This window comes from Suricata suricatta, chromosome 3 (assembly GCF_006229205.1).
Source record: "Suricata suricatta isolate VVHF042 chromosome 3, meerkat_22Aug2017_6uvM2_HiC, whole genome shotgun sequence".
Lineage (NCBI taxonomy): Eukaryota > Metazoa > Chordata > Mammalia > Carnivora > Herpestidae > Suricata > Suricata suricatta.
In genome coordinates, this window is record NC_043702.1 from 86,084,646 (window position 1) to 86,099,219 (window position 14,574).

At 34.0% G+C, this 14,574-nt stretch overlaps 1 protein-coding gene across 1 annotated transcript in view; it reads left to right on the forward strand.

Annotated features, from left to right (window-relative positions):
• Positions 1-14,574, forward strand: part of LRP1B (LDL receptor related protein 1B) — a 1,807,041-nt gene that overhangs the window by 1,564,526 nt on the left and 227,941 nt on the right. The window lies entirely within an intron of this gene.

A 14,574-nucleotide genomic window follows, 5' to 3' on the forward strand; every position in this document is an offset into this window, starting at 1 on the left:
GGACATTTAGGCTTCTTCCATGTTTTGGCTATTGTTGACAGTGCTGCTATGAACATTGGGGTACATGTGCTCCTATGCATCAGCATTTCTGTCTCTCTTGGGTAAATCCCCAGCAATGCTATTGCTGGGTCATAAGGGAGTGCTGCTTTTTTTTAAAGGATGATATAAATGAATGCATGTTGTTTTCCTGTTTGCCATAATCTTCAGGTAGTTTTCTAAGTAAAGACTTCCATGTTTTAATTTTCTCTACATTTTTTTATAGAGAGCTTCTTAAATAACCCATCCCAATAGATACTTATTTGGAACTGTTTGTCTATAATCGGTGTTATGTTTTTTACCACCGTGTAGTACATAATAATACTTTTTAGACCTATTTCACTTGGGACTCCTAAGTAAGACAAGATGGAACATTTTAACGTGACTTACGACAGTCCCTTTCATCTTCCTCATCCCCACAATCGTCTTGTCCATTACATCGAAGATTTACCGGGATACATTTTTGGTTCTTTGTACACTTGAACTGACCTGACAGGCAGACATGCGTGTCTGAAAGATAGAAAGAACAAAGAAATCTGTACTGAAACCTGTGTTTGAATTTAAATCAATGCACACATAATCAGTTAAGAATAAAATTTATGTTCCTTAGTTAAGAATTTAATCACCTACCACAGTTGAGTTCATCAGAATTGTCTCCACAGTCATTCTCTCCATCACAGATGAAAGCCGGCAGAGCACAGAGTCCAGTTCCACACTGAAATCTGCCTGGCTGACATTTAAATTCAGCTAGGGGAGAAAACATACAGGTATCATTGAATGTCAATCTTAGCTCATGACTTCTTAAAAAGAGGTTGTCTGACATTAAAAACATTTATTATTTCATTATATTAAACATATCCTAGAGCACACTGTGAGTGTCTCACACCTAGGTAGCTATTAGATTCAGATTATGGTACAGCTAAACTGTGAGCAACTCAGATGGTCTTCAGATTACATTTCACAAATTAACAGGAAGAAATCCTACATGATAATGCACTTTGCCATATTTTTTAGTTTACATAAGAAATAATGATGGGGCACTTGGGTGGCGCAATCGCTTAGGCATCTGACTTTGGCTCAGGTCATGATCTCATGGTTGGTGGGTTCAAGCCCCTTGATGGGCTCTGTGCTGACAACTCAAGAGTCAGAAGCCTGATTTGGATTTTGTGTCTCCCTCTCTCTCTGCCTCTCCCCATCTCGTGCTCTGTCTCTGTCTCTCTCTCTCTGTCTCTCTCTCTCAAAAATAAACATTAAAACAATTTTTTAAAATATTTTTTAACATTTTTATTTAATTCTGAGATACAGAGAAAAGCAGATCATGAGCAGGGGAGGGGCAGAGAGAGAGAGAGAGAGAGAGAGAGAGAGAGTGACACACAGAATCAGAAGCAGGCTATAGGCTCTGAGGCTGCCAGCACAGAGTCCGATGTGGGGCTCGAACCCACAAGCTGTGAGATCATGACCTGAGCTGAAGTCAGACGCTCAACCGACTGAGCCACCCAGGCACTCCAATTTTTTAAAAGAGATAATGATAATCATAATAATAAAGTAGGCTACATTGAGCATCTACTCTGTATTAGACACTGTGCTAGGCCCTTTCACATATAACTATGAATTGAATCTCATTATAACCTTCTCCTCTTAACATCACCATGACTATTTTATAAATAAGGAATCTGGGTCTCCTGGATATTAATAATTCACTCAAAGATGTTCAAGTTTCAAGTGCTAGTCCTGGAATTTAGATCCAGATCTGACCCTGAAGTCGTCTCACAAACTATGTTGTTTGTAATAAAACTCTTATCTTTTGACTGATGATCCTAATGCATATTACTAATCACTGACTTTGATATAATTAATATGCTGCTTAGTTGTTCAAGTAAGTCAACCAAATATTAATAAATGGTATTTTAAATTGTCTTTGGAAAATTAATTATGCTTTTATATTTACAATATTAATTAAAATTTCCTTAATACTAAAAAATAACTCAAAATATGCTTGACTTCTAGAGAAGTGAATTCTAAACTATTTGAAGTAATTTAACTCCAACCTGTAACATTTTAGGTGTTTAAACTACATGACACTTAATTTTGTCATATTCTAAACATGTGCATTCCTCTATTTCCTGTTGCTTCATATATGATTTTCTTGAATATTCCTTTACTACTGAACCAATCTTCCCATAAGAAGGGTTATTAACTATCAGAGGAGTTTCTAGGCCTAGGAGATAACTGGAAAACATACCTGACTTTTAAATATGTCTCTAGAATGGTCCTCGGTATACTAGATCATCATAGAAAATGTAATTAAAAACTTATGATGCCAGAGAATTCATAATGCATCACTCTTAACCACATTTAACTAAATAACATCATTGAAGTTTGCAAGTATGTGGAACTGGGATTAAGCTTTCCACACTATCCAGGTGAAATTATCAATATTGGCAGTAACTCAGTCCCTGCAAATTTTGATGATGCAGCTACCCACAGATAAATTCTAAACACTCCACAGACTCACGCACCTCACTCTCCACCTCACCATAACTCTCAAAATAAAGCATCACACCTACAGATGTTCAGTGCTGTTAACCCGTCGACTCCAAGTAAAAGATCATTTACTAAAAGATCACAGAGATAATGTCACCAATAAAAACATGTTGAATTGGTATTTAACCAGGATAAGGATGATGAAGAGACTCTTAGATACCAGATGTCTCTTTGGTTCCCCTCAAGATACATTAAAGTTATATTTGTTCACCATGCAGTCTGAAAGTGTGTAAATGTGAAAAACTTATTTTGCTAAATCTTTGTTTAATTTTTCATATCACGATGGTGGAAGTATCATATTCCAGTCAGCGGCAGCTTTTTTAGAAGGGAAAGCACTGGGTGCCACTGACTGGAACTGAAGGTCATTAGAGTGATATTTCCTCAGAGAACACATTAGTGTATCTGGCCAGGAGAGGTCATCTTAATATGAGGGCTGATTTAATATATTAATTCTCCTTTATTCATATCAATTACAAAATAAATTGTATTTACTTTAATTACCATTTTGGAGGGAAGTTTACTCTATTATAGGGAAACTAATAACTTTCATTTAATGAGTAAATCTCAGATGTTCAACAATATAACTTCTTGTTCCTTTAATACTCCTTTTAATTCAATAACTTTAAAAAAGAATACTTCAGGCATAATAGTATACCTATCTCACACAGATATTTCTTTTATATATTGACTATCATAGTAAAGATGAACAGTCTATTAAAAAAAAAAAACAAAAACCAATGGCCCTTCCAGAAACATGAAGAGAACATTAGAAAACCAATGACTTCTATAACATTTTTTCTTTTTCCTTGACTATACAATTTACTGCTTTCAAAGATAAAAATGAACTATGGGAAACAATTTCAAATGTTCTGTACACTTGATAGTAACCAAAGAGATGGAATCCATCTCATCTAAGTAACTATCTAGAGACTCTAAGTTTACAACAGATTTGCAATTATGTGGCGGAAAGTTATACCTCAGAAAGCAACTAGCTTTTATTGACAATTTATTGTCTTCCTTTAGTGCAAGGCTAAGGATCCTGAACTCAATTATCAAGGCCAAGTCATGGCAACTATCCTCTGATATTTGAGGGAATTATCATGATTGACTAAAAGCATCTAACTTGACAGGACAGTATTAGAGTGACCCATGGAGTGAACTATAAAAGTCTATCAAGAAAAAGTTTATTATGCGTCCATTACAACCAAAGATACCTAAATGTACATACATGTACACATACATACATACACATATAAATATATGCACATGCCATATGTGCATACATATATATAAACACATGTGTGCATATATGTATGTTTGTATGTATGTATCTATGTGTATGGCTCTTAACCATGACAATTATACTTGGAGTCAAAATATAATTGCTAGTCATTTAAAGGCAACTACTAAGAGCATTCTAAATTGCTGAAGAACAAACTAATGATTTATATTGGTAAAATCTCACTTTTAAGAATTTTTTTGTATTTTAATGCTATCAGAAAAGTTGAAAGATTAATCCCTTAAAGTAAGATATTAGTTATTGAGTGGCATTCTAAAAGCTTGCCCATTTTTACTTCTAATTTGGTAATATATCCAGTCAAAATCATGCTGATTGTTACTATACTGATCACTACATGAGGAGTGTAATTATTCTACAAGTAAGAAAATTTAAGACAAAATAATAACACAAATTGCTGAGAACATCATTCTAAACACAATAATTAACAGAGACATACCCAAGACATTTTAACAAATTTTGTTATATTTTTAAAGATTTTGGAAAAGTATCAGAAGGCAGTATTTAAGGTCTTGCTCTCATTGTCAAGGTCTGGGATTTGAGGAACTCTAAATTCTAAATTTCTACATTCATCGATGTACTCACGACAGTCATCAGGTTCATCAGATCCATCGCCACAGTCATCCACAGTGTCACATTTCCACCAGAATGGAATACATTTATCAGTTTTGCAACGAAACTTAAAAAAAGAAAAAAAATGAAAAAAAAAAGGTTGAGGAACACTATCACCATATAAAATAGATATTTAAAAACTCACCAGGACTAAGCAGCCTAACCTACTTGCTTGCTGCACATGTGAACTCTGGTGGTCTTAGAGCATCCCACAAAAGGGAATAAATGCACAACAAGTAACAAAATGATCTGCCAGGAAAGCACATTGTTCAGGAACACCTCCTGGGATTCCCGGAGCACAGACAAGCTTACCCATTTACATATTATCTATGGCTGCTCTTGCACCATAACGACAGTTCTGTAGCTGCTACAGAGACTGCGTGGCCAGCACACTTAAAATATTTATTTTCTAGGCCTTTACAAAAAGTTGCTTAAATGCTGAATATAGATAAAAATCTCCAGAAATATCAGGAAAAGGTGTCCTGAATTATTTGACAAGTAAATTAATTTAGTTAATTTGATTTCAGATAATTGAATTGCATTTTCCTAGCAATCTGGGACAATTTTATTAATATCAATCTGTCTCTGTTCCTTAGTCTCAAAATGAGGAGCAAAAGACAATCTGGATGACCCTTTCCCTCATTATCATGCTGTGATTCCATGGAATTTTCTGAACATACTGCCTTTAGTCATAATGAGTATCTGTCCACATAAATTTTAAGAACACTTCTTTAAAGTAGTTAAAACCAGTAATGTGGGGCGCCTGGGTGGCTTAGTTGGTTGGGTAGCCAACTTCAGCTCAGGTCATGATCTCATCATTCGTGAGTTCGAGTGCCGCATAGGGCTCTGTGCTGACAGCGCAGAGCCTGGAGCCTGCTTCAGATTCTGTGTCTCCCTCTCTCTGCTCCTCCCCTGTTCATACTCTTTCTGTCTCTTAAAACTAAATAAACATTAAAAAATTTTTTTTAGTTAAAAAAAGAGTAAAGTTATTTTCAGATTTCAAAATTGTTAATAAGTACACATGACTTTTTAGGATAAATGAAATAAATTGTCATAACTAAAAAATAGGTACAAAATTGCACTGGAAAGATAATAGGCAAAGAGGACTTTATTTAAGACTATGGCAATAGAGGAGAGAGAATGCACTGAACTTCACTGAAACAAAAGGCAGGGAGTGAGTTTAACCTATGGGATAAACTAACGGAAATGTATAGTCAACATGAGTAGAACATTTGTATTTGCTAAGTGGTACTTATCAAACCTGAGCTCCTACCTTCCAATTCCGAAAGAAACTGAGACAGGCTTGGATTATCTTTTTTGATGGTTACATTTCTTTAAAATTTTTTTTTTTTACTGTCTAAGAGACAGAAGCATGAGCATGAGCAGTAGGGGAGGGGAAGAGAGAGAGGACACAGGATCTGAAGCAGGCTCCAGGCTCTGAGCTGTCAGGGTACGGCCCAATCGATCCAGGGCTCTCACAAACCATGAGATTACGACTTGAGCTGAAGTTGGATGCTTAACCGACTGAGCTACCCTGATACCTTGGATGAGTTCCCAGCTCCTTGAGGAGGACATTTCTGGAAAAATGCTGGGAGAAAATTTATATCTTAAAGAGGCAGAGAAAAAATTCATAATTAGTAGTTTTCTGAAGTAAGAGTTCTAAGAAAAGGGATTCAGCGGCCTACAGTCAGGAAGAAACTGTCTAAAGTTTAGTCAAGCTGAGGAATGTTAAGTCTACTTTGGTCAATGACTTACCACCCTGTATTGCATCCTCCCCTACAAAGCCTGGCAAAGAACTTACAAATAATAAATGTGTCTAATTTAAAATAAATAGTTGCATGTCAAAAAAGAAAGGTAAAAAAAAATAAGGTTGCAACAGATTTTTTGCTGAATATTTTTTGAATATTATATTTTTTAAAAACAGAAACATTGAAGAAAACTGTTGTAATAAAACTTGTTCTCAAGATTATCCAAAACACTATTTACTGACATATTTATTAATGTGTTTTATTTGTTCTATCATCCTTTCCATTTAAAATAGTTAAAATTATTAAAAAATAATAATTCTATTACTTACAGAAAGTTTTTTTAAACTCCTTTCTTTTGAAATAGCCATTAAATGGAAGATTAATAGAGAAACTAGTTGAAAATGTTATATGATAATATTTAGCTGTAGCTATTTAGCAGACAAGTAACTTTTTCCTAGAAATATATTTCAGAAGGTTATTATTGGGTTTTTTATAAGAAAGGTGATCTGAATTCAAATTCTTCTCCTGAAACAGGAGTTATTTTACTCTCATAAAGCAAAAGAAACTAAAGAAAATAACACCTTACTACAGAATGTACATGTATCTAAAATAATTGTCATTAAAATTTTACTTTAAATTATTACAACCAAATGATAAATTAAGTGCAGTAAATTTCTTTCAGCACTATCAAATTATTTTCATCTTTATTTCAATAGAAATTCAGTGAAGAGCATGTATACAAAATTTATCTAGAATTGAAAATATTTGATAATTTTCTAAGACTTATTAATTTTCTTTTTGGTTTCTGTTGCAATTCTAATGTGAGTGACTTGCAAACAAGGTGACATTTATCTTAGCATGTTGTATGCCAAACACATATGTAATATAGAAAAATACACCTTAGGTTTAATTTTGCCTAATGAAATGGATTATTAGCAAGACTACTGGGGTGCCTGGGTGGCTCAGTTGGTTCAGTGTTGGACTCTTGATTTGGTCATGATCTCACAGTTCTGAATTCAAATCCCACATTGGGCTCCCCACTGTCTGACAGCACAGAGCCTGCTCAGATTCTCTCTCTCCATCTCTCCCTGTCTCTCCAGCCCTCCCCTGCTTGTGTGAGCACATGTGCTCCATGAATTCTCTCTCAAAATAAATAAACTTGAAAAAGAAAAATAAGAAAAATAAAATACTACTACTGTCTTCAAGAGAGAATTTGATGCTAGCCTTTGCTGAATCTCTCTGGGTACCATGAAGTTGATTAAAGGCAGATTTACATTATTTTCTTAAATAAGAGAGTGATTTTTTCCCCCTCAGTAGCAATATGGAAGGGAATAGAGCACTGTGAATCTGAGAGAAGAGCTGACTGTTAGGCTGATTTTCCCATATTTGCTTAGCCTGTGGCATGTCTATGGTGGTTTTCATAAATTACCACAGGAAAAATATTACCTTTATAGATAGTGACTGTCTGGGGATATGAGGCTAACTCTGAAAGCAATTGCCCTGAACATTAAACATTTCCAGTCATTACAGTATATCAAAGTACATTAGTAAGAGGGTTTCATACCTCCTGAGTATATTCAAAGTCTTCCCAATCAAGATTTGAAAAATATCTAAAATACATATTTTAAAACTCACTACATATCGCTGATTTAAATAAATACCAACGGTAGGAATCATATACGATATAATGATTGTGCTTGCCATTTCCTTTTTAATAAGAACATAAAAAGGTTTTGAGCTAAGTGAAGGCCAGGGTAAAATATACTTATTATGTTACTTTTTATGCTAATCAACAGTTTATTCATTACCCACAGAGGACGATTTCTTCTACTTTGTGTCTGGGCTTCATTTTTCTCACACTTAAATACAGTAACTTTAAAAAAGATAAATGCTGAATATAAATATAAAACATTCTTCATGGTAAATGTTCTCCAAGACTAATATCTTCATAAAATAAATTGCAAACTGCAATTATCACCCACAAGAAGAAGCTATAAACTACTAAATACATGTCTACTAAAATGGATACAAGTATAAAACACATATACTGCATACACAAGTGAAGTTTACTTGTGATAAAAAAAAAGTCTCCATTTAAAAAATAACTAAAGCTATTTTTAACTTACTTTTTATTAGGAAATAAAAATGATTTAAATTTAACATGTGAAGTGATAAGTGCTATAAGAATTGGATTTAATCTTGATTTTTCACTAGATTTTCATGTTCATTTTCAATTCTAATAGAATTCTTACTGGTATTATTTATCTACTTATTTTTCTAAAATCAATACCATTCAAGGGATATATCATTGGATGAATTCATTAGATGTTAAAAAAAATAAAACATCTTTGGGGAAGATAAATTCAAAATGTAGCATTTTATCAGAATATTTAATAGTATGATTCTGAAATGTCTATATTATTTGTTTCACTTCAATTTTAAACATCTCTAAAAATTGTGTTTCTTTGAACTGACTTTTCTGCAAGAAGAGGAGAGTCGATAGTTTCTTTTCTCACTGCATCAGGAAAAACATCAGCAGTAAACAGCTGCATAAACCGTAAGACTCACTGGGATAATCACTAATGGGTTGCATTAACAGTTCTTCATGAAGTTTTTCATAAAAATGAAAAAAAATTGTGATGACGCTTCTTTTCAGGAAGTATTGCTGACAACAAAGATATGTGACCCACAATTTGGTTTCTTGTTGTTCTGTCTTGTTGAATTTTTTTAAAAAATCTCATGTAAAAATACTACTGGGGTATTTTAAAGTTATATTGGGGCACCTGGGTGGCTCAGTCAGTTAAGCAACTGGCTTTGTCTCAGGTCATGATCACGTGGTTTGTGGGTTCAAGCCCCGCATCAGGCTCTGTGCTGACAGCTCGGAGCCTGGAGCCTGCTTCAGATTCTGTGTGTTCTCTCTCTGCCCTTCCTCCGCTAATGCTCTTTCTCTCTCTCTCCCTCAAAAAATAAATAAACATTAAAAAGTTTAAAAACTATATATAAATATTTTTATCATGTCATCATTGATACCAAATTGAGAAATAATTTATTTATATGAGTAATTTTTTCCCCAGGTTAATTTAGATATTAATTTCAGTGATCTGATTTTCTTGGCACTGAATAACAAAAGGTTTTCCTATATAATAATTTGAAGTGTTTTATCTCTTTTATGATTACATCAAAGCTGATATTTGACTCCCTACGTCTCACTGTTTGAGACGTTCCTCTGTGTGTCAAGCACCTTTTGGGTTTAGTCTATTTCTGAGAGGCTCCTGAGGCTCATCACTCTGTCAGGGAGATAGGCAGGCATATTTTCCAAGTCACCTAAGACCACAGTGCTACCTCAACAGAGTGATTATGGACCACCCCAGAACAAATGACCAGGGGTTACCTCAGAATAACCTGGAGTTTAAGAAGGAGATTTGTCTAAACTAAATTTAGAGCACTAACAAGAATTATATTTAAAAAAATATTTAAAAACCGGGACACCCAGGTGGCTTGCTTGGTTGAGCATCCACCTCAGCTCGGGTCGTTATACCACAGTTCTTGTGTTTGAGCCTGTGTCAAGCTCTGAGCTGACGGCTCAGAGCTTGGAGCCTGCTTCAGGTTCTGTGTCTCCCTTTCTCTCTCAGCCTCTCTCTCTCAAAAATAAATAAACATTAAAAAAAAAACCCTTGAATACTTGTGATTTCTCCCTTAAATTTTCTCTCTAGGAATAATGAAGTTGCTTATTTCACCTCACACTGTGACTTAAATTTCTAGTTCTCTAAAGATAATGTATTTTATTTACACAAACAGGATTATAGCTAGAACAACATACTTTGTAAAGAAGGAAGAAACTGTGACCTGTGCTTCCAATTACACATCAGAAGAACCTCTGGATGGCAGCCCACACTAAGTGCCCAAATCCCCTTAAAAATCTTCTGGTTGCACTACAGAGCAAGGGCAAGAACAGCACTTACTGGGTACCAAGAGCCTTTCCCATTTATTCTTCATAAGAGTGGCCTAAAATTATTATCATTTCTATCTAATATATAACAAAACTGAGGCACCAAAAGCCTAAGTAACAAACCCAGGGTATTCAGCCAATTTAAAACAGAGTCAGGGTTACAGTCACAGTGAATCTGGCTGCAGAGTCTGTGCCCTTAACCTCTACACACACTGCCTTCTTCAAAGTGGTCTGACCTTTTGCATTTATACCATTTTTTAATGGTGATACTCATAGTGATAACTTTAAAATTGGGTGAGCTCTTATTAGCTTCTCCATTCTGAAAATAAGCACATCCTAAGAGCAATTCAGTGTTTTGCCATGGAGTCACTGCTAGAATCAGAAAACTAGCAAATTAAAGTCATGGAATTCCAGGAACAAATTTAATAATGAAAAAAAGCATAGTTTCCGGGACAATTTTATCTTAACAGAGTGATTCAAATATAACAAAATTAAATCTTATAATGTCATATGGCTGTTCCCTAAAATTTGAAAGTAATAACAAGTTCATGTAACTACCACTGAGTAGAAATATTAATGTCTTTACTGAAAATAATTACATGCTGAAGAAAAAGAGGTTTTAGAAGGAAATTATTTAGATCATATGATATTTCAATAAAAAATCAATAAAACTACTTTTTTCCAATTCATCTTTTCCACATCACTCGCTCTGAGGAATGGGAAAGGAATCGGAAAGGAGTAGAGATAGTGATAGAGAAGATTATCTAGGGAAATTTGTTTCTTTGTTTAAACGGCATATCGCTATGTCTCAATCACCTTGCCTTCTTCAAATATGTCAGATCTCTTCTGATGGTTCTGTTATGGCCACTTGGGATTTGAACCACACTGCTCTGTGCAAAGCTGTGTAAAAATGGTTTTCAGTTTTGTTTCTGTTTCCCTTTTTGTCCTCTATTTGTATGTCTTATTTCCTAAAGTCTCATTCTAATGATGTACATTGATTGCTTTTCCCTTACTCTGTGACCCTCTATAGGATGTATAAAATGTTTTGCTAAACAACAACAAAAAATGACATTTCAAAATGATTTAAGCCAATAAATGAAGTACAGGCAAAATCCTTCAAACGGGTTGATGATACATCTCATGAAATGATTTCTAGACCTCTACTTACCTGACTGGCTGTGCAGTTGGATAAGCAAGTCCTATTGTCAGCTGCAAGGTAGAAGTTGGTGGGGCATGCACAGGTGTGAGTCTTTCCAGGGGCTAACAGGCACAGATGACTGCAACCTCCATTATTTATCATGCAGAGATGTTTAGAAACTACAGATGAGAAAGAGACAACAAAATGAAAAAATCAACACCAATAACATAACATGGGATTAGAGAGAGGACATTTAAACTTTATAACATGCAGAGCTTTGTAGTCAAGAATTCTTCAAAGTCATAAGTAAATACTATTGTATTTTTTGATAAATTTTACTCATTGTCCAATGGTATTCATTTTGCCATAAAAAACCTTTAAGGATAAATTCCACAAAAATAAGCATTTTCATAGAAAAAACTTGCCCATCAGAAAAATACAGACAAGAAGCATTTTGGATGAAGACATACATATGTTTAGAAATATAAATGTAAAATAAAACAATAAAACAATGAGCTACAAATAATAGTGTAGTGGTCTTGTTTTCTAACCCAAGTAGTGTTTTAAGCAAAATAATCAAATCTTTATTCCATATGGACTTATAGAATTCCTACTAGACATATGTTGAAGCAAACTTGATATATTCCTCATTTTTAGAGCCCCAAAGATACTTAAATATAATTCCTTTTGCCCAGCATTCCAGAAAGTAAGGCTCCTGTAACTATTTTGTAAATGAATCATTTCAAGAATGCATCCTTTATTTCTCCATTACATGTATTATTGTCATTCAACATAATATTTCAACAATAAGTCTGTTGTATTACTTAATTTCTAATCATATTCCTTAATAGAGATATTTGATATCAACTAAATTCACCCTATCCAATTGTGCTAAATAATGAAATCTGGTACTCTCGAAAACAGATTTACACTTAACATGGAAGAAACAAAAATGGAATGTTACTAAAAGATGTTGATGCCCTTATGGAAATCATGGAAAGAATAATTACCATCAGGTTGTCTATAAGAATGATACACCTGGATATCTGTGATGGCATGCCATGAGTTAATCAGTGAGAGTCTGTCTGCTCCCGAGGTTTTATGGGCACGGCTGAGTGACTTGGTTTTCCCATCAGTCCAGTAGATGTAGTCTTCAAACAATGTTAGTGCAATCACCCCTGGAATATCTTGATTAGGGACTGTAATAGGAGATGGTAAGATTAATGTTCAGTCTTGGAAGACTGCCAGTTAAAATATTCAATACTACATGGGCTGACAGATACAACTGCTACAGAACTTCATGTGAATAATTGCTGTGACAACCTGTCAGGCCAGCAAGGTTCTTTATTACCGGTTAAGAGAATGCAGGATCTGGCACAGGAGTTTGCTTTGCTAGAGTTAGCCTGATTCGACCACTGGGAAGAAATGAATGCAATCCTGCTCGCAAATAATGGTGGCTTCACCAGAAACAAATACCATCCAATATTTAAATATATATATGATATATATAAGTTGCTCCTAACTTAAATCCTTAAAACTATAGGTCGTTGTACTGTTTTTTCCCACTTTCAAATTGGTTAAATTATATATCCAGGATGAGAGGTTTTCCTCCTTGAGGATAAAGTGACTGTAAGACTATTATAAACTATTTTTAGTCACTGATATTTTATGAATATTTCTACATGCAAGATGAGCTTGGATAGGGATGGAGGAAAATAAGTGTGACAGACAATAATGTAATAGGCAGATTTAACAGTCATAAAACTGTTTAATTGCAGGTTAAAATTATTTCATAATTATGCTTTCATTATAGGACAAGGTTAAATGTGAAGAGTAGATTGAGCACCACAAATGTGAGTTTTTCATTCAAGAGATTCCAGGGTCCTAACAGGTACATGAGATATAATAAATTTGTCTGGTGATTTAAGATTAAGTAACTGTAAAATGAGATACAGTTTTCTTCAAAAATTCTTTCAAGCTATAAATAAAGAAAATGGAAATTCCTTAACTTGCACAAGCATTCCAATATTTCTCCACATTTATTTTTGGATCTATTAGAAAATTTGAGAAACTATTCATTAATGAACAAAGGTACTGGAAGTCCAGTAATAAGTACCTTTTTATCAATTATATTTTTATAACTGAGAGTTAATGTTTGCCATATTCTTCATGCAGTAGTAGCTGAAAAACTATCAAAATTTCAAATACAATTTGTTATTTTTATTCAGCTGTATCAAATGTGGTCAGATAATTCACCATCACTCAGAGAAAATAGAAATAAAAGCAATAAGATGAACACTGCAGGGTTTAGCCAGAACTCTATCTCAGAATAGATACTATGCCTAAGAAGGAAGTAAAACTCAAGAAAAATCAAAATCTGTATACTTATGATACAAGTACTCAAACTGAATGATCTGTGTATTCCTACAGACATGGAGCCTATGGCTAAAATGATAAGTGGAAGTGGACAGAAAGATGAAAAGGACACTTTACCAGAATGAATCATATCTGAGTTACTTACACAAACTATTCCCATTTCCTCTCTTTGGGTGTATAAATTCATTCCAGAAAGATAAATGTGGCAAAATGTTAAAAATCAGGTTAATCTTGGGGATGGGTGATTATAACAATCTTTCAACATATGTGTACATTTGGAAATTTTCAAAATAAGATGAAAATTGGCAGAGTAAGTTTAAATGCCCCAAAAGATCAATTTAGAATTCCTTAGATACAAAGGAAATAATCATTTCTTTTAAATCATTAAATATAGACTCAAAAAGTTAATCATCATTTTAAAAGAATCTCAGTCTACCAGAGATTTAATTTATACATAAAAAGTAGAGCCAATGTAAGAATTTGAACATCTCCATTGTTACATAGTTTTTATGTAATTATTCAGTAAGTAACTTATGGCTGACATTTGTCAAGCACTTTGGTACCAGGAAGTTGGCCAATGTGGTTCTCAATGGGTGGGGGAGGTTATTCTGGCCCCACAACAAAGAATGGTTAGACTTAAATATTATTAGTTCTGAGGTTGAGAAACCCTACTTTACGTATTTTATTTAACATCCATAATTTTATTGTATATTAGTAGATAGATCTCACTTTGCAGATGGGAAAGCTAAGATCTAGAAAATGTAAGTAATTCGACCAAAGAAGAGGATTAAAAATGAGTAAATAAAGGTGTTTTTATTTGAATCTAAATTAGACTCTGACTGTTGAGCTCTTTGCCACTTTATCTACTAGCACT